General features: G+C 38.8%; 1 protein-coding gene across 2 annotated transcripts in view; it reads right to left on the reverse strand.

Moving 5' to 3' along the window:
• Positions 1-21,192, reverse strand: part of LOC306842685 (galactosylgalactosylxylosylprotein 3-beta-glucuronosyltransferase 1) — an 82,818-nt gene that overhangs the window by 26,410 nt on the left and 35,216 nt on the right. For both annotated transcript variants that reach the window (XM_079373692.1, XM_079373690.1), the window contains exon 2: positions 9,033-9,236. The gene's annotated coding sequence lies outside the window, so the exon portion shown is untranslated. The remainder of the gene's footprint in view (positions 1-9,032; positions 9,237-21,192) is intronic.

The following is a 21,192-nucleotide window of genomic DNA, read 5'->3' on the forward strand; positions in this document are numbered from 1 at the left end:
TTCAGTAGACTGTTTCACATTAATACAATTTTTGTTGGTTAGGGCTGAGTAAATTTTCTCCAACTGGCTGTGATCGTCATTTTAATGATCCCTATAGCTATTCTTATATTTTTATATAGAGTGTACAGTGCTTCCCGTTCTCTATGCTTCTTCGTTCTGCTGAAAGTACACTCAGTTTTATAGTTTGGGTCCTGTTATTATTTTTTAAATTTTTAAATTAATGCTTTTTTTTAAATAATTTTTGTTTTATAATGTTAGAAGTTAGAAGATTGCCTGAATGGGGTCACACCAAACTGAAGCCAAAGAACTATAGTAGCACTGAGGAATGCTGACTGCGTCCACTGCATCGGGGCAAAAAATTTGCTCTGTGGCCTATGAGAGAGACATACAAAAATTTGTGGTGGCTGGGGGTCCCCAGGACAGGTTTGAGAACCACTTCTCTAGAACACACTGGACAGACTATAGCCGTCAACCAACTAGCATATACACTCTGCACTTGCATGAGAGAACATAGCTCTCTCATACCAGCAGGTGGCAGTAGTCTGTATTCGGCATTCAAAGGGGGAAACTGGAAGAGCTACAAAGCAAGCAGCAGTACTTGGCTAATGCCAAGTTCACACTGCACGATTTTAGCCCCGATTTTTACTCGCTGACAAATGCCTGAAATCGGAGGCAAATCGGTGCTCGTTCACATGAGTGACAATCACGCAACGTGAATTTGGCATGCTAAATATCTGGACCTGTCAGCGATTCTAAATCCTGCCGTGTGAAATGAGTTCTGACTGAAAAAGTACATTGCGATGACCTACAGCCAATGAGAGAGCAAGATACAGGGAAGCGGGAAGTTTGGGGAGTTATAGATGATTATACATAAAAATCGTGCAGTGTGAACTTGGCATAAGTTGCAAATGGCAACTTATGCCAAGTTGCCATTTGTTCTTCTTCTTGTTCTTCCCTTGTTCTTCTTCTTGTGGATAAATAAAGAAACAACAAGTGTCTGTCCGTTCCCTCTTCACTCCGTTACTGCTTTGCTTTCGTCAGTTCCGTTTTTTCTTGTGCACTCATTATCTATGCTGAATATTCAATCTGAGTTCTCTTTCTTACCGATGAGCTCCACCAATAGTGCGGAACACACCAGAAAAACTAAAGCCGACCGAGGTTGCCCGATGGCTGATCATCAGCTTGGCTTATCTGTGTATCCAGTTCCCCCACTGCTCAATCTTCAGCAACACAGCAAAAGAAATCATATGTATCTTGCCTGAGGTGTGAATGTGAATTTGCCATCTCTATTGAAAGTGATTCAAAAAGAAGTATTGTGTATACCATATGCAGGTGTAATAAAGGTCTTTCTATTGGGTGGTCCTCATGGGCTTCAGGCAAAAAGTGTGACCAGTGTAGTCCGATTCAAGAACATTTGGTCTTTTAATGAATCAAAAACATACAGCGAGGTGCAGCCCAGTTCACAAAAAATGTACTCTTATTAACTGGTACTTTTAGGTGAATCAAGAACCAAACGAATTTGAATCAAAATCCTATGATTTAGAATTAGGAAATCTATGTTGATTCCCAGTCTTATTGTTGAGTCCTTCATGGTAATTTTTAATAAATCCTCCACTTGATGCGCCTTTTTTTTAATCTACTTTTACATATGTGATTCTGAATTTATTTAATTCCATTACAGATTATATCTTTATTATATTTGTTTGAATACCTTTGGAAAAGAACAAGCAGCAGCAATTTTGGTGGAGTCAACAGTCAAGGGGAGACATGTAACCTCTGACCAAACCATTGAACTATAAAAGCACTGGAAAGCACAAGCTCAAACAAATCTCTAATACTGCAGATTGAGTGGAAGTGAGTGGGAATTCAGCTATTGAGTAAAGCAATGTGTTAAGTAGACTTAATCAAATTGTGGAGGTCAAAGATGCCGTGAAGGTGGCTGTAATGAGCTTTATATTCACTCAAAGGTATTAAATTAGTTTCTGGTGTATTTCTGAAGGCGGTAAGAGGACCCTTTGACTGCACATCAAATACTTCTATACACAAATAAGCTATAGATAGTTCTTTGTTTATCTATACATGGTGGCATATTGTGTAATTGTGCTCCAGAAATATTTCTCTGCTATTTTGATTCTTCTGTTTAATCGTTCATGTTTATTCTTAAGGATACAGTGTCTCCTCTTCTGAGTAAAACTAGCTGTACAGTATATGTCTGGGCTGAGATGAGATGGATGCTTGCATGACCATACAGTGTATATCTGCCTTGAGCGTCTTGTAGAACAGAACAGCTTAAGTCCAGCAAAGCACACTCATTATGACAAATAATGGCCCACACTTCAAGGAATCAATCTAGTCTGCTATTCATACGACTGTAGTTCTTATATCACTGATCTACACAGCCACCCACAAAGGCAAAAAGGTTAATACTTCTCTCACTTGTAATGCTGTCGTTTCAGACTGTTTGATTTGGGAACGGGATAAAATACATGAAACTGAGCTGAATTTATTCCCAAGAGCCAAGGGACAGATTGAATAGAAAAGATGGATTGCTCTTGCGCTGTGTGAGATTAAAATTCATCTTTGACTTAGCTTTGTTCCATTTTTTCGAAGTTCCAATAAGAATTCCTTAAGCTCAATTGTGAATTAACATGTTACTGCTTCTGACTTTGTACACAGCTACACGGATATTATACAACAGTTAACTAGTTAACATGTAGTTAAAGGATAGTCTGCCTAACTGAATTTCATCATTTGAAGGTGAGTAAATAACTACAATATTTTCATTTTGGGGTAACTATCGCTTTAACTGAAGTTAAAGGCTATTTTAAACATTCATAAATCTTGCATGCTATATATTGTGTATGTGTTTTTATTATTTTTTGCTGTTATTGGAAAACAGAAGTATCATATCACATTAGGGAGGACCACTATCAGGGACTGCCTCAGGGCTTCCAACTGCTAAAAAGTTGGGCATCCATCTTGCAAATCTCCACAGAGTATTGTAGAAATCTGGATTTTTATTTTTCAGCAGTGAAGGTTCTTCTTCTCCCTCTGGTCCTCCCTGGGGCCCATCATACTGTAACATAAGTTCTCCACTAGAGTTGTTTTTCCCATAGATTTTTTTGGAGTCTCCAATTCCCTCATTAAAATAAATGCTAATTAGCTTTCCTTGACAACATATTTTAAATGTGCTTCATGACCTCCTTTGGTCTTATTAAGAGTCTTTTCTGGAAATCTGAGCTGAATTTGGTCCATCTTTGCAAATTGGGAGAAATCAGTTCCGCCATTAGTAAGTAACTAAAGCAATATTAACATTAACTAACATGAATCTCTTATTAATAAATTGGTAAGTAATAGCACTTGAATATTCTATACTTGAATTTAGTAGTTAACTATTAGCTAATCAATAATTAATATTTTTCATGCCTCCCTGAAAAAGAAATAATATTATAATATGAAACTAATCAATAATTAATGCAGATCAATGCAACATGTTAACCACTACTTTAAAATTCAATCCCTTGAATAATTAATAATAGCAGGCAATAATTTAGGTAAGATAGATGAATCATTTCCGAAGGATTTGGTAATACTCAAGTCATGTGACCAGTGGTTTACCATGATATTCAGTGAAAAAGGTGAATGAAGAAAAAAATGGTGTAGGATTTACTTTAGTTTCAGCCAGAAATAACATTTAATTTAACAAAACGTTTTGAAGTAGAAAGACCAAAATATATAAAAAAAAAAAAATAGAAGAGTAGTTTTCCATGTGTGTGTGTGTGGTGGGGGGGGGGGGGGAGGTTGTTGGGGTGTATGGGGTTGGACGAGATGGTAGTTATGAATAGATAATAGTGAACTACCACATTCAACAGAGTGCTATTACTTACTTTATTACTTACCAGAGTGCTATTACTTACTTTGTTTTTTAAATAAATAGTTTACGCAAAAATGAAAATTCTGTCATTAATCACTCAACCTAATGTCGTTCCAAACCTGTAAGACCGTTGTTCATTACAAATTAAGATATTTTTGATGTATTCCGAGAGCTCCCTCCCATAGACAGCAAGGGTCCTAACACAATCAAGGTCCAGAAACGTAGTAAGGATATTGTTAAAATAATCCATGTGACATCAATGGTTCAATCGTAATTTTACGAAGCTACGAGAATACTTCTTGTGTGCAAAGAAAACAAAAATAGAGAGTTTATTCAACAGTTTGTATCCTCTGCATCACCCTGGCACCATTTTGGAGAGTATCACATATGTAAACAATGTATGCAACGTATGTACATGGATATGTTGTTTATGTTCAGATCAAAGCGTAAACAATGTAAACAATGTATCCGCGTATGGTGCAACTGACACAGAACAGCACACATTGTCATAGCTTCATAAAATTACGGTTGAACCACTGATGCCACATGGACTATTTTAACAATGTCCTTACTATGTTTCATGTTAGGATCCTTGCTGTCTATGGGAGAGCTCTCAGAATTCATCAAAAATATCTTAATTTGTGTTCCGAAGATGAACGAAGGCCTTACAGGATTTGAACAACATGAGGGTGAGTAATAACTGACATAATTTTCATTTTTGGATGAACTATCCCTTTAAGAGTAGTTAATATGTTAATATTGTGTGCTCATTTGTTCCTGTGCAGTTATTTATTAATAATGGAACAGCATTCTAAAGCGTTAGCTATTTTATTATGTACTAGGCAATGCCTTTCATGTCCTCATCTTCCCTTTCCCCATTAAATCCGCCTATGTCACTTTACACATATTTATCATGCAATAATTTCTATGCATATAAGGCATGTTGAGTTTGTGTTGCTATTTGCATAGCTTAGAAGCTGTGTGCAAACAGTCTAGGTGCATGTAAGCGGCATATGGAAGTACTCGCGGTAAACGCTCCACACTGGAAATGCTCTACAATGATGGGATTACTCCAAAGAGCAGAAAGAAACACACGGAAAAGAGAAAAAGATTTAGTGTGGATTTACTACACATGCTTTGGCTCATTTGCTTGCATTACTCGCAGCTATACAAATGCTAAAATCATGTCATGACATGGTTTGTCTCAGCCTCTGTGTCGGACATTCATGGATTTAATTATGAGTTCGACTCAAATGCGAACGAATCAGTCGCGCTCCCACACAGCTGTAAGTAGACTCTTTGGAGTATCTCAGCAGCTATAATTGAACACATGATATGAGGATTTTCTGATGATATCAGATCAGTCTCAGGCGCAAAGGTTACATCCTGTTTCAAATGTGGATGTATCCTATTGATTTCTTAATGAGCAGATAAAGAACAGCCTATTAATAGATCTTGTTCTATAGGTTTACAATGGAATGTTTTGCGGATGTGTGCCACCCCTCATTGCGGCTGACAGAGAAAAGCAGATATTTCTATTCTTTGTAAAACTTTAAGGCTCCACAGAAAGCATTAAGAAATGAATTACTGCTCCAAACTCTGAGAGGATTTTAACACACGAGGCTGCTGAGGAGCATGGATGTCAAATCAAACGCTTTGTTGTGTCTATAATACAGAAGCCTTCTGGAAAACAAGCTAGTTTCTTTTCTTAACATACTGCTCTGAGCATGGAAATGGATGGGCTTAAGTGTCTTCCCCGAGAAAAATAAATGATCCATGTGTCGGGGTTGCTAGGCTTCCTAGGCCTGCTCACATCTGCCTAAAACTGATAAAACCATGGGCTGATAAACTTTTTTGTTTTCAAGAAGACAGATGGACAGATAGATATCAAATAACACATTTTTCATGTGTTTTCATCTTATTTACTTAGAGGGGAAAGTCCCCCCCCCCCCCCCACAGTCATCCAGAAAGCTCTTTTATAATGAGAGATGTTATTATCTCTGTGGGTTGGATGTATGGGCACATGTCCCTCCGTTTGTGCTGTGCTGATGGAGTTAAACTCACAGAAAATCTATTTTATACAGTTTTAATGTACTGTCAGTTAATGGGTCGCATGAGTAAAACACATTACAGTCCATTGTAGTTTGATTGGGGACACAAAAAGGTATATTAATGTGACATTATAAACTATTAGCAGTATTAGTACACAGAATTTGGGAAAATTATAGTAAAAATATTTGTACATTTAAAATCTATCTATCTATCTATCTATCTATCTATCTATCTATCTATCTATCTATCTATCTATCTATCTATCTATCTATCTATCTATCTATCTATCTATCTATCTATCTATCTGTCTATCTATCTACACAACTGTGTCAACTGCATACTGTAGATAAGAACACCTCTAACTGATTTTAAGCAGTTTCTAATAGACTTGTAATGACAATCATAAGGACCTTTTAGTGAGTTTTGTAGCTATAATTTAATGTTTACGCATTTTTAAATACTGAGCAAGAAGGTTAATTGTGTATTTCCATCTAAAAAGCAAAGAAATCTGTTTTTATTGTGCATTAGTGTAATTATAGATAGTTACATACAGGGTAGGTTGACCCTAATTAGCCAAGTCATTTCAAAGTCATTTCTGTAAATACTGTACATATCTGCTAGATGGTATCTGGAAAATATCTTATATCTACGATATGCCTACTGTTTATTGCTTTTGTAATTCTGATTACAATATGTGACCCTGGACCACAAAACCAATCATAAGTGTAAATTTTTCGAAATTGAAATTTACACATCATCTGAAAGCTGAATGAATAATCTTTTCATTGATGTATGGTTTGCATCGATGTATAAATTGTTGTATCTGAGGGTGCAAAAAAAATCTAAATACTGAGAAAATTGCCTTAAAAGTTGTCCAAATGAAGTTCTTAGCAATGCATATTACTAATCAAAAATCAAGTTTTAATATATTTACAGTAGGAAATTTACAAAATATCTTCATGGAACATGATCTTTACTTAAATATCCTAATGATTTTTGGCATAAAAGAAAAATAGATCATTTTGACCCATACAATGTATTTTTGGCTATTGCTACAAATATACCCCAGCGACTTAAGACTGGTTTTGTAGTCCAGGGTCACATATGTGCTTTCAAACATGTTAACCCCTATAAGATGTGGGTAGTACAGAGTGCAAAGGTAGGGGGAGGCACAGCAGCTGCTAGACCACTGGTGTTAATGAAGTCCAAGAACTGCTGATCAGCCCGGGTCTCTCTTGAGCCGCACTCTCTCTACAGGAGCAGGATGTGCCACTGAAACACTGCTGTGCTGGAAAGGACAGTCTTCCATTCAATTCATCACATCCACAGCCTCCTGGTGCTTTCAGAACGTGTTTGTGCACCTTTGTATGTTGGTGTGTGTTTGTGACAGTCATTGCGTTGCCTTATCTAAAGCTGCAAGACTCCTCTGACACTCATTTAGCGCTTTTCAGAGTCTGAGTAGAGTACATGACGGCTGGACTCCCGAATTGATCTGAGACTGCTTATTAGCCATCCGTACTTTTAGAAAAGGAGACTAATTTACTTTGAGTTCAGGATTGTTGCTGTCTCTGCTTTTCAAGAGTTTACCAACCATATATATCAGGGCAGTGCCATTTTGTGACATCTGTCTTGCCTCACCAAAGACACTGATGTTGAGACATTTTCACCTTATTTTGGAGGATTCCATTATAGCCTTGGCAATCTTTGGAAATGATTGTGGTTTGAATTACACAAAAACATGGAAGACAATTTTCACCTAAGAGTTAAAAAAGAATTGCAAGAATTTCTGTCTTTGCTCACCACTGTGATTGTATTTCTTGCTTTATCTCATATATCTTTTTATTATTCACTTTAAGATGAAAATGGGCTTCCATACAAAACATACTTATGTTTGTTATATTGTCTTCAATGGTAATAATTACTATTATCTAGATATTTTTGAACTCCTTTTGCTGCCCACTGAAAACAGAAATAATTAAATGATGGAATTTTCATTCGTTTAAGTAACACTTTAAAGGGAAAGCCTAGGGAAAGTGATGGACTTCTCTGTAATGAGTTAAATGGAGCAAAAAAGTGACATTAAAAAAGCAGAAATTGAAGGGTGTTTCACAGGTTTTATTTATTTATTAATTATTATTATTATTTGAAATACAATACTCTTATAAATAGCACAAAATATGAACAACCATTAAGACCAGAAATATGGTCCATTTTAAGTCACGTTGTCTTCTTTTACTAATAGAAAAATGGCATGAAAGAACAGATTGTTTCTTTCTTTCAAAGCTGGGCCTGTGTTTTTAGTGTGTTTATTTGTAGTACAAATTTTTCTTCATCCAATCAGACATGTGAACTGGTTTCATCACTCCAGTCAATTTCTGATTCAGGCAGCCCATCCACATACAGAAAAATCCATCCATGTAGCCTCTCTGACTCGCCCTCTTTCCACATCTCAGATTGCATTAATTCCTTCTGGATTCCAAATCATCTGTGACTTTCACCTTGCATGTTTTACTCGCCCCTAGACCCAGGCAAACACTCTCAGGTAATAGCAGGCCTCACAGATTGTTGAAATTAAATGATATGTGGTCTCTCCCTGAATCTATTGAGTTTCTAAACCCATTCTTACACTGAAACTGGAAATCTTGAGAGAGCTAGCAACCCTAGCAAACGCTGAAACTACACACAACCTTGTCGTACATTTGTTTAAATGATTTATTGTGGTAGTTTGACAAACTATGCACTCACTCACACAGACACTAACCAAATCCCTAACATGCCCGAATCTCGCTCTAGGCGTTTTGTGGCCAAAACAGTAGCATGACATTGCTGGCAATGCCCCAGTTGCTTTACGTCACATTAGCCGGTTTCAATTTAGTCTCGAGCCCATTTCAGATACAAGAACTCAAGGCGAGAAAGATCTGTTTTCGTTCATTTCATTCTGTTATGCCGATAATTAAAGTAATGGCCAATAATGTTTGATGAAGCATTTCATTTGCTCTAATAAAGTCTTCCCTGCATTTTCTTTTCCACCAAGTAAGCACAAAAGCCCATAATGACTGTAATTGCACAGGCAGAACTGAGGCTCAGAGCAGCTGAGGATACTCACAAGTAATAGTGTGCCCTTTCTCCCGCGGCCAAAGCGGACACTTCAGTAATCCAGAGACTCAATAATCCTCGTGGACCGGGGGGGTTGAGAGCGTAGAAACGGAAGATGAGGATGTGCTTCTCAGATTGCCAGGGGACGTCAGGGGCTGTGAGAGGCAGCTGCTGGCATCCAGACCACGTGGGCAGTAACGTCCTCAACAGGCGGCTGTGGAGACAAGAGGGGTCATCTGTGAGAGAGAGAATGGCTCATTCTCATCTTCGCACAAAGGCAGGCATTGAGAACCAGGGGACGATGGGAGGGCAGGGTTGGAGTAGGCGTCATTCATTACTAGAGCTAATTTATGGTGGGAAATATGGATAAATATAAATGTGGACTGTAAGTGGTGCGTTCACACTGCACCAAAACCGGTTGTAATTCAAATCAGGTGTTTTCAGGTGATGAAGTCAGTTTTGATTGTTCAGACAGTGTATTCAATATTGCGATGTACTCATGAAGGCAAAACGGAGGTAAACTGTGTGTTACACATTATGTGGTACTGTACATACGCATTCCAAAGGATGAAAAAAATTGTTGAAATCCATTCAAGCACATTTTCAATAATGTTATTTTAATTGGATTTCAGTCGACATATAAATTTAATTTGGATTAGTGCTGCTGTTCAACATATAAACAATGAAACTAATTGTAGTCCTTTACAAACATTTTTTATAGAAGTTTTCTAAGCCCTTCAGAAAGAGTATTTTATCTACACCTAAATCTCTTTGACACACGCCTACATTATAAATAGTTTCCTCTAGCACCAGCTTCAAGGGAACCACGTTTTGATTTGGATTTTCCACCTGGTGTTGCCTGTACTCTTTGTTGGAGGCCGAATACCTGCTGAAGTCTGAGATCTTATTTGATGCTGTCCATTTATATCCATTATTGATGAAGGTCGGAATGTATTCTGTGTCAGTTAATAAAGTTTTATGTATCTGGTCTTGAGCTGTTTATTGATTCAGTGTAATAGGCAAAATCACACGTCTGCCTACTGATCAAAAGAGATCGAATAGAATTAATTTCCTTTAACAGGTTATTGACAGGAACTCAACAGAGGCATATAGTTTCACTATGATCCATTCTAATAATGGAACTTAAAACTAATTTAATAATAAAACAAATTGTTTAAGTTGATTAAACATGTTAAAACCCCAAGAAATAATGTGTTTGTGTTTTGTGGCTTTTAGTCCATGTCTTTTAGCGTTAAAGCAATCTGCAGAATATGCTATTTACTCCAAAAAGCTTCCACCAATTAAGTGGATCTATTCCAGACTTTTTAGGCATTACATTTATGCTCCTGCCATGAAGATTATTTCATATATATTGTAGCAGTGGTTCTCAATTAGGGTTGCAAAAATTTCTGATAAAGTTCCAGAAACATTCGAAACAAAAAAAAAAGTTTTTCCAAAGGCCCTAAATAAAAAGAAAATAACTCAAATAATGAGTCAAAATTTTATATCATTTTAGGAGAGCAGATTTTAATGTGCACGACTTTTCCAGTCATTTGTAATTTACGGGATCAAGATGAAGGATAATGATAATTTCAACCTAATGAAATAGTTCTTGGCGTACTAGAAAAATGAATACATTATAAAAATGTCCATAGAGTTATAATATTTTAATGCTTTACATGACTCTAGGACTAGGTCTGAGATATGTTAAAAAAATTTATTTTAGTAGATTTAGTTTATTGTAATTCATGTTTTGACATTTAAAATCAAGTTTAAATTTTAAATAATCTTAGCTCCCTTGGAAGTTTGTCGAGGCTCCTTATAGTGGGTACCGGCCCGACTGATATATCACTGCAATATAGGAATCTTACAATGTTTTTTTTTTTTTTTTTAAAAAGGACATATCTGTTAACCCTAAACCTCGAAGCAATACAATGAAAAATTCAAAATACAGGTAAAACGTGTAAAAAAAAAAAAAAAAAAAAAATAGTGAAAATTCCTTTGTTAATACAGTACTGTTACATGTTGGGTTTTCTGTGACTGTTCCATGTCGGGTTTTCTGTTTTCCCCTGTGTCCTAGTTTAATTAGTCATTGTGTACACCTGTCCTTCCCAATTATCTGCCCCTTTATAAGTTCCTGTCTTTGTTAGTCTCACCGTCGGTTATTGTTTCGATTATGATGTGTGTGCACTCCTGTGTCTGTATCTGCTCCTGGATCTCTGATTAAAAGAGAAGTTGATTGTTTATACTTGTCGTGCGTCCGTTGTTCCGCACAGCACCGTAACATAATAACCGACCTAAACAGCAAGTTTGCGGCATTTTTCCCCCGTTTTATTTTCCCGGTTTTTGCCAAGTTTTTTATTTTTTATTATGGATCCCGCTGCCCTCGTCATCCTGCTGGAGCAGGGGGACCGCTCTCTCGAGGACCACACCGAGGATTTTTTGTTCCTGGCCAACTTAACACACTTCCCGGACTACTGCCTCTGCTCGTTCTACAAAGCTGGACTGAACAACACCACACGTGGGCAGTTGTCCGGGGACGGTCCTCGAGAGAGCCTCGCCGCCTTTATCGAGTGGGTGCTGGTGTCTTGCAAATCGCAACTCACCGTGGACCTCGCAGAGAATGACACCAGCCCCACTCGGGACCCAGCGCCCAGTCCACTACCACCCCGCAGCGCGGAGCTGCCCGAGCCCACCGCAGACGGAGAGCCAGAGCCTGCCGCGGTCGTAGAGCCATCGCCATCAGGAGCGACAGAGCTGCCGATCGTCCCGGAGCCCGAGCCCCAAACGTCTGACCAGGTGCGAGAGCCGGCAGTGCATCCGACGGTGGAGAAAGTTGTGGAGATCGCGGGGGCTATGGAGCGCCCCGCCCACGACGCCACCGCTGAGGGTGAGCATGAACTGGACCTGGGTAACCTCATTGACTTCCACTCTGACACGATCATCCTTAAGCCAGCTCCTGTATTGAACTTCTGGGAAATTATCCCACCCGACCTCCCTCTCCCACCGCCTCTCATTGATCTGGTTCCTACTCCAACACCCTCATCACTGGAGTTCGTCAGCCCCTCTGCTCACCCTCAGCTCACCATCTGTGGCGTGGGCTCGCCGCTGGTCTGCCGATCTCCAGCTCTGTTGGCGTTGAGTCTGGAGGATCCCTCGTCTCCGCCCTCAGCCTCCGAGACCCAGACTCTGCCTCAGTCCGGCGACCCTGCGGCTCCACCATGCCTTCAAGCTCCCTCGGCTCCACCGGATCCCGTCTGTCCACCAGCTCCACCGGGCTCCCTCGTCCTTCCGGCTCCGCATTGGTCAGTTGTCCCCCTACCTGCACCTCAGGACTACTCTCCTTGGGCTGCGCCCCGTCCCTTCGTCCCTCCGGCTCCGTTGGGCTCCTCCTTCCCTCCTGCTCCACCTATGTCCTCTGTCGCTCCGGCTCCGCCGCGGCCTTCCGGATCTCCGCCTGCGCCGAGGTCGCCGAAGACATCTGCTCCGCCTTGGACCTCCGGATCTTCGGCGTCACCCTGGCTCTTCGGCTCTCCGTCTCCACCTCGGGCTCCACCTCCACCTGCTCCGCCGCCGTTGGTCGGCCCCATGGAGTCGGCGGTCCCTCCTCCGCCATGGCTCCTCCCTCCGTCGGCTCCCCCGTGGGCCACCATCTGGACTGTGGCCTGGGTCGTCATCTGGCTCCTCCTGTTCCTGGCTCCCCCTTGGCTCCTCCCACCCTCCACTCCCCCATGGACTTATTGTTTGGACTCTCTGATGTTTATTCCCTGCCACCCTCCGGTTCCACATCCTCCTCCAGATCCCCCACCCGCCCTCCTCAGTTGTTACGTTACGGCGTGAGGCCACGCCTTGCCGGGAGGGGGCGATATGTTACATGTTGGGTTTTCTGTGACTGTTCCATGTCGGGTTTTCTGTTTTCCCCTGTGTCCTAGTTTAATTAGTCATTGTGTACACCTGTCCTTCCCAATTATCTGCCCCTTTATAAGTTCCTGTCTTTGTTAGTCTCACCGTCGGTTATTGTTTCGATTATGATGTGTGTGCACTCCTGTGTCTGTATCTGCTCCTGGATCTCTGATTAAAAGAGAAGTTGATTGTTTATACTTGTCGTGCGTCCGTTGTTCCGCACAGCACCGTAACAAGTACAAGGGAAGGTAATCCCAGAGAGCATTGAAGCTCAGCTGATCTAAAAAAAAAAAAAGAACAAATTTTGGTTGCACATATACAGACATTTTTATATCATATACGCAATAGCCAAGCGTGCCTGTCAAGCACATGCCTGTTGGATAGGATAGGATATGTTAAAATATGTGCCTTCTTATTCATGCATCTTTTTTGCAAAGCTATATTTGTTTTTGTTTTTTTTACATTTACACCATATTTACCATTATGTGATGCACTTTAACTACATAGTTAATAACGAAAATGTTACTTGAATCATGCAGTTTTTACGTTTACTAGTTAAATGTAAAAGAAAACAAAATCTTGAATCAGTCAAAGGTTCTGAAAAAAACATGATTTTATTTTTTGCCATATGTTATGCATTTTTAGAGTTACATAACAAGAGTAGTGCATTCTTAGCAGCTGATCCCAGAAGACTGTTAAACCAGTGTCCTAAGAGTCTCTTCTTGTGCGCTCATGTGCTGACAGTGAGAGATGTTTGACTGGATGTGACCTGTGACGGATGAGGGGATTAGTATTGATCAAGTGTGCAAGCCCACAGACACAGGGGATGAATCAAAAGCCCATTGCTTTCTGTTGCAGTGTATTCATACAGCCCCCACTCCACCCTGCAGTCAACGCTACTTACCACATCAACCTCACCATAAATCCAGTGGGAAAGGAGCTTGACATTGTATTTGTCGGTAAGAAATGTCAGCCTTAATATCTCAATGATGCTCTATTGCTCTCGGACCACTGCACACATATCGGAAACGTACAGGCCTTATACAGTCAGTGTTTGTCTCCATGGAAACTATACCTATAGCTAGTATGGAGGGAATCTGCGGGGGAGGATACTTTGGGGACAAAATCAAATCACTACTACCCTTTGTTCAAATCTCTTGGTAGAAAAAGAGATTTTAATGTATGTCATTATGTCAATGTATGTGTAAATTCATAGTGTAAATCTGAATAAATATTTCAAGTGTCGCAGTTAAACACTGCAGGGATCCAGTCTGGTATCAAGTTCCATTACATTTACAAATCGTGAGTCAGTTATCTCTGCCGATGGTTCCTTCAAACATTTCTGTCAGCAGACATGTTGGGAATGCTGATGGCAAAATTGCATGTTGCGCGTGTTTACACTGTAGGCGGAAAATGCAAGAACACACTACAGACAATAGAGCGTCTGCTAAATGTTTGATGTGTGCGGTAAAGGGATGCTGTTGATAATGGCTGGGTTCACGTGTGCAAGAAGACATCTGTCATTTACAGGAAAAATGGTAGGTTTTGTACTGAAAGAGAATTCATCACCCATCTTAGTCTCATGTTATGATTAATTCAGGCAAACCCGCATGAAGTAAATGCCTCTTTATTCTGCAGTCATCAATAATTCACTTCTGGCCAAGTTCCGAGCTTGTCTCTATAAAGTTTTGGAAGTCACTATAGGAAAAACTGACCTGTGAAACTGCCATAAAACCTTACACTCACATTTGAAGCTTTGTAACTAATTACTCAGTCTGATATAGAAATATTTTAAATATCATTTGATATTTGATACTGTTTTAATGTTTTAATATAAATGTTTTTTTTTTTCCAAATTTTAAACATTTTTATTTTTAAGAAAGACTTAAATTGATCAAAAGTTTCAGTAAAGACACTCACAATGTCACAAACATTTTCTATGTCAAATTAAAGTTTTTTTTAAAATAAGCTTTAAAATTGTAATAATATTTCACAATATTACTTTACTATATTTGTGATCAAATAAATGCAGCCTTGGTGAGCATAAACGACTTTCAATTTTTTCAAAAACATTACCAACTCCAAACTTTTGAACTTGAATTATATTACATTATATTATACTTAATAAAGCATAACAGCAAAAGCTGAAGATTCAAGACTAAAGAATGTGGTAATACGCTGTGTACAAGCGATAATGAGGACAAGCAATAATGTCATAGAAACTTCATGTATAAGAACTATGCAGGAATGAGAGCAAATTATGTTTAAAATAGTTCAAAGGCAGGTTTATCATACCTTATTTGCTGCATTTTCTCCCCATCATTAGCATTTCTGAAGTTGCGAAGCTGTGAATAATAACTGTGATGCTTATCATTAAATACTGTATGTTTTTTGAATGCAATTGTGTAGTTTGTGCTAAATAAATGGAAACGATGACACTTGACACTTATTCACTTTAAAAGCAAGAAGCACATTTGCATTTGTTTAATAGGACTGGTTTAAACTAGTTTCAACATGTTGCTACTTTGTTCCAGACTGGTGGAAATAAGAAACATCTTTGCGTCCTCCAGCTGTTGGAGCGACTGGCTACATCACTAAATCTAAACCAGTAATCATGTTACTATTTTCTATTTTTCACAAAGCTTTGAAACAGTGGAATGAAGTGGACAACTACCCAAGAGGACTCTCAAGCACCCCAGCTGCTCACAGAAGTATATTTTGTTTAGAAATGGCATTTGATTGCTCAGAGGTCGAGGAGCTTTCACCTTATGCACTGTATGAAATGGAAACATCGTAGACGTGTGAATGAATGCATGTTGTTGAGTACCACCTGAGGAGATTTTCAATGGTCGATGCAGTTACAGTGGAAATCCAAAGGACGCAGGTGTCCAAACTGCAAGAATCGTTAGATAGCTTCACTGCTGGATTCAAGAGGTCTGACTATTAAAACAAATGCTACCACCGTCTTGTGTTCTTAACCCCTACATATGACCCAGCCCACAGCCTGGGAACCTGTTTAGGGTTAAATCCCTCAGCCCAAAGCTGAAACTTTCCCTTTGCTTTCTTAGAAGGAAAACCCCCTTTGAAACGTCCTGCGGAGAAAAAGAGAGAGGTCCGCTAAAGCTTACCAGCTGCAAGCATGCTGATAACAGCCATATCTGGATAGAAGCAGTATCCTTGGTCAGGCTATGAGTTCTGGCACACCTGTGACTGAACTGCACTCACTCGTCTGGTACACGGGTTTCCACAGGAATGGGTCACGTTAAGCCAGTGGAATAGAACGGTTGCATTCGTCCTGTGTAAACAGATATGCTGATCCATGGGGGATGTTAGCCAGGTAATAAAGGTGGACATGAAAATCAGGTTATCACTAAAACCTTCTCAAGGACTTTTAGAAGGACAGTCTGATTTAAGCCTATACAGTACGTAGAAATTACTGCAAAACCTCACAATTGAAAATTATAACCTTTTTGCTAAAGGTCAAGCAAATGTTTTTCTTTGAATACATCATTTATTTAAGAAATCTCAACGGGAGAATGTGTGTATGTGTTCCACAGTTATTAAGAATGTCATACAGGTTTGCGTGAGTTAATGATGACAGAATTTTACATTTTTGGGTGAACGGTCATTTGGTTGGTCTCAGATATTTCTCTTAAAATGCCTTAGGAGAATAAAAATTAAGAGAAATGTTGACCTACAGTAAGAGTATAAATGTGTAAAATTATAGACACCTTGGTATAATGAGACTGAATGAGAAATTTAGTATCACTGATTTTCAATTCACTTAAATTTTAAACACCAAGGGGCAATTTGCAAGTTTATGTGTACTAACATATTACATGTAAAATACAATAAAGAAAAACATAGTATACACATTATAGATATTACATATAGTCTGTACAAGCAGACACCTAAAAAAAAGCCCAGAAGCAAGGCATAAACTTACTATTACACTACTACTATACATTTTGAATTAGATTTTATTTTTATATTTTCTCTTTTAATTTTAATGAAAGGTTTAGTAATTTTGTGCGTTTTGTCTTTTTCAAAAATAAGTCTTTTTTTATGGTTTTATTTTAAGCTTTAGTTAATAGTAATAGCCTTGATGGAAAGCATATTAGATAACTGGAATCTATTTCCAGGAGAAACATCTGAGAAAGTCTCCACTTGATCTTGAGTGCTGGTCAGCTAGGAGAAACAGCTGAGACAAGTAAGACATCTCAGGTGTGATTGTTCGGTCACACTTTATTTTAAGGTCCAATTCTAGCCATTAACTAAGTCTTTTGCCTCAATAAACTCCTAATTTGCTTCTTATTAATAGTTAGTAAGGTAGTTGTTATGTTTAGGTATCGGATAGGGTTAGAGATCATGGTCATGTAGAATATGTGGTTTATAAGTATTAATAAGCAGCCAGTGTGTTAATAGGCATGCTAATAAGCAATTTGTTAGTGAGAATTGGTCCCTAAAGTGCGACCAATTTTTCTTTCCTATACATTCTATCTTGCAGTTTTGTATTTTTGGGAGGATGAGAGTGTCTAGCAGCTTTTAAGGAGCTATTTAAAGTAACAGCCTTCACAGTCAACTGCTGCATTTCTTTACTAAGTAGCGCACATCAAAGAGAGATATCGTCATAATCAGCGCAATGGACAGAAAGACTCCAGACCTTTTCAGCGCATGCCTTTTTCATCTGCAATAGCTGTCACTCAGCTCTCACAGTCACTTTAATGGCAGCAAGAATTCAATTAATCCCAGGAAAAGTGGAGCACGGTTCATTTTCAGCTCAGGCTGAAGTTGCTTACAGCACCTCTGTTTACCCTGCCTCTCTCCTTGCGTTCTGCCCAGGGCACTATACACTGCCTGAATACCAAATGTACTGGCCATCACCTGTGCCCAATCTCAGATGAACCCAAAGAATTGCTGTGCCGGTGCCCTGCCCAGATCAAAATTTTTTATGAGGGGCAATTGCGAAGAAATCAGTGGAAAATGATGGTTTAGAAAATACCTTTACACAGTTAGGGAACACAAATATACCTTGCCTGAGTTGAGTTCGCTGCATCTATCACTTATAAAGTACTTCATACTTCATGTAAACTTCTAAAATAGCCTGGATTTGCACTTACAAACAAATTCAGCGCAGAAAAATAGATAAGGGAGGTTATTCCACCTACCCATGAACACCTACACTCACCTCTCTCCTACTGAACATGCTCTAGATATTCCACAAATGGAATGAAAGTTGTCTCTCGTGTACTAACTTGACACTCTATAATGTTACATGGCTGAATTTTGTCTAGTAAATTAAAGGTGGGGGTTGTCTATTAGAGCAGGAGTCCTCAGCAATATTCAGGGCAGGCCAAGGACCCTCTGGTGGCCAGAAAGATGGAGCAGTTACACCATATTTCATATAGTGTAAAACTGAGGTTGCCTTATAAGCATATAATAATAATAACATTTATAAACTGCACTAAGTTAATGAATTTAAGTGTTATATGGTCATACATATAAATGTATATCTGATTTTATATGGATCTATTCAAATTTTTACACCAACATTTTATGCATAAGTATCGATGCTTTTGTATAAAATGATTTTTATGATCTTTGCATAAAACAACTATATACATTTTCCTTCATAGATGAATCATTTTATCACACTTATATTAATTTAGCAAATTAATTTGATTAAAATTACCTTATTTTCTTAACACCTATTTATTTATTTGTTTTTATTCCAAAAATTTACCATATTGTTAAAAATGCATTTATTGACACTTATTTACTATAATATAATGTACATGTAAATGACTACACTTAAATACAACCCAGCGCTGGGTAAAATATGGACGAACCCAGAGATTGGGTTGTTTAGACCCAGCGGTTGGGTTACTGCCCAGAAGGTTGGGTTAAACATTTAACATTTATTTATTGAAAACATCCCAGCATGTGTTCTGTCCAATATTTACCCAGCACTGGGTTATATTTAACCCAGCTTTTTTTAGAGTGTATTCATATGAATATATATATATATATATATATACATTTATATATACATTTTACATTTTAATATGGTAATTTTATATACTGTATATCACAGTTCATAAATTTAGCTGAATTGTCTTTATTAAAGTTACCTCAATGTAAATATAAATCTATTCTGATTATTATTTTCCCCACAAAAATAGCTGAGAACCCCTGAAGTGCAATCGCATTGAATCAGTAGAGAAAATCAGAGTACGTTTTTAGTTAATGTAAAGAAATTATCCGAAGATATTAAGACCACTGAATAACAAAATTATTCCATATACAGTTATGAATTAAATCCATATTCAAGTAATGCATAATGCTGAAAATGTGACCACTTCAGGAAACATGACATGACCTTATGCTTTTACATATTATGCACTGTGGTTATAAGGTTACGTCCTGCAAATAAGAAGTACTACTGAAGCAGTCAAGCAAACAATGAGAAATCCCATTAGCATGCTCCAGCAATTGAATTGAATGAGGATGGAAATTGCGTGTGGCTCCCTGAGCGACCTGACTGGATGGTTAAAGAGGTGGTGTTCATTCTGCAGGGAGCGAAAATCACTTTGCCTGCAACTGTCTGCATGTCAGTGTAATTACAACCACATGGGGACGAGGGGAGGACCGTGATACCCAGTTGATTATGGCCTTAATAATATGCTGGAAATGAGAAGCGTTTCACTGGGTCTCTTGTGTCCGAACCAGAGCAGTAATGTATGTATGTTTTTGTATTTGTCTTGTGAAATGGAATACAAGCTCCACATACTGATTTCCAAAAGCCCGTCCAGAAAAACCAAGCAACAAATCATTCGTTTGGCTAATTCACAACACTAATTTTGGCTTAATATGCACCCAAAGGCTCCGAATTTGATCCAGCTCCAAAATCGCACCTGTGGAAATTCAGTTTCTTTCCAACCCCATTCATTCTTTCTCACTCTCTCAAAATTTCAATGCATTTTTCAAGCTGCTTATCCGACCATCTTCCAAAAGAGGCATCTGGGGGCCAATCGCATTCAGCCACAGTCCTCCTCTGCACTCCCAAGCTTTTCGCTGAAATTACTGCCGGGGTTTTGTCACGTAGCCATTGGATGAGTGGCAGCTCTCTACAACTCATGCAAAGCCCACATGATCAGACACCAACAAGTTTGCATGTGCGAGAGAGATAAAGAGAGTGAAAGGGAGTGAGAGAGGAGGAGGCACGTCTCGTCTCATGTTTAACACTAAATGAGATTGCCTGCATCTGCTCCCTCAAGAACCCTAGGAAATAAGACGGTCCCTGTCACTTTGTTCTTTTCTTCTCGCCTCTGTGATGTTCCACTTCTGCGGTCTGCGGAGAGGAGTTTCTGACAGCCGAGAAGGATTCGGTTTTGTGCCATTGGGCACTTGCTTAATTGTATACATTTGAAATGAGCACCATACATTGTGTGAGTCGCTGCTTTGTGTATTATACTCTCCCATCCTAAGTATGGCTCTGATCTTTACAAGAGACACCCATCTGTCAGGGCACTTCATGTTCTGAAGTTTAAAATGAAAGCACTTTTCTCTCCTGAGAGATGTTACCAAGTCTTTCAGATTTAGCATTTCAGTCATGTTAACAAGGTTGTATTACTCTGCTAAAGGCGATCCTTTTCTCTCTTTCTGTGATCACGCATGCATGCGTATTGTCCCACATGTTTATTTTACAGATGTACTCTCAACCACCGACTGACTTTTTTTCTTCAGATTTCATTTCAGGTTTTTCTTCACCATGCTGTTTGACTGTGTGAAAATGCTAAGATTAGCTCGTGGGATAGCAAAGATTTTTCCAACAAAAAACAGGGCATAAACCACCTAAAAAAAGCACAAAAATATCAACGCAGCAATTTAGACCAGGAGGTCAAGGTTTGCTATAAGAGCTATAAGCTATCTGTTAGCATACCATTCTAGCTAGTAAAAGACTAACTGGACCGACTACTTCCGTCGAGATTCTGAAGTGCGCATCCCATGAACACTTTATTATCCCATGAGGCCACTGGAGGATTTACGAATGACACAGAAGTGACACAACAGCTGTGCGTCACATGACAATAACAACATGACTGATGTAGGCTAATAGCTATACCTGGATTAGTTTCATAATACACACAATTACAAATTTTATTTCAGATGCAGGCTAAAATTTGAGATTTTTTAATTTGAACAGAAAATCATGTTAGCTAAAAGCAAATTTGGTTAGCTTTTGCAGTTATCTCCTGCTGGTAGAT

Source organism: Barbus barbus (genome assembly GCF_936440315.1).
Source record: "Barbus barbus genome assembly, chromosome: 23".
NCBI lineage: Eukaryota > Metazoa > Chordata > Actinopteri > Cypriniformes > Cyprinidae > Barbus > Barbus barbus.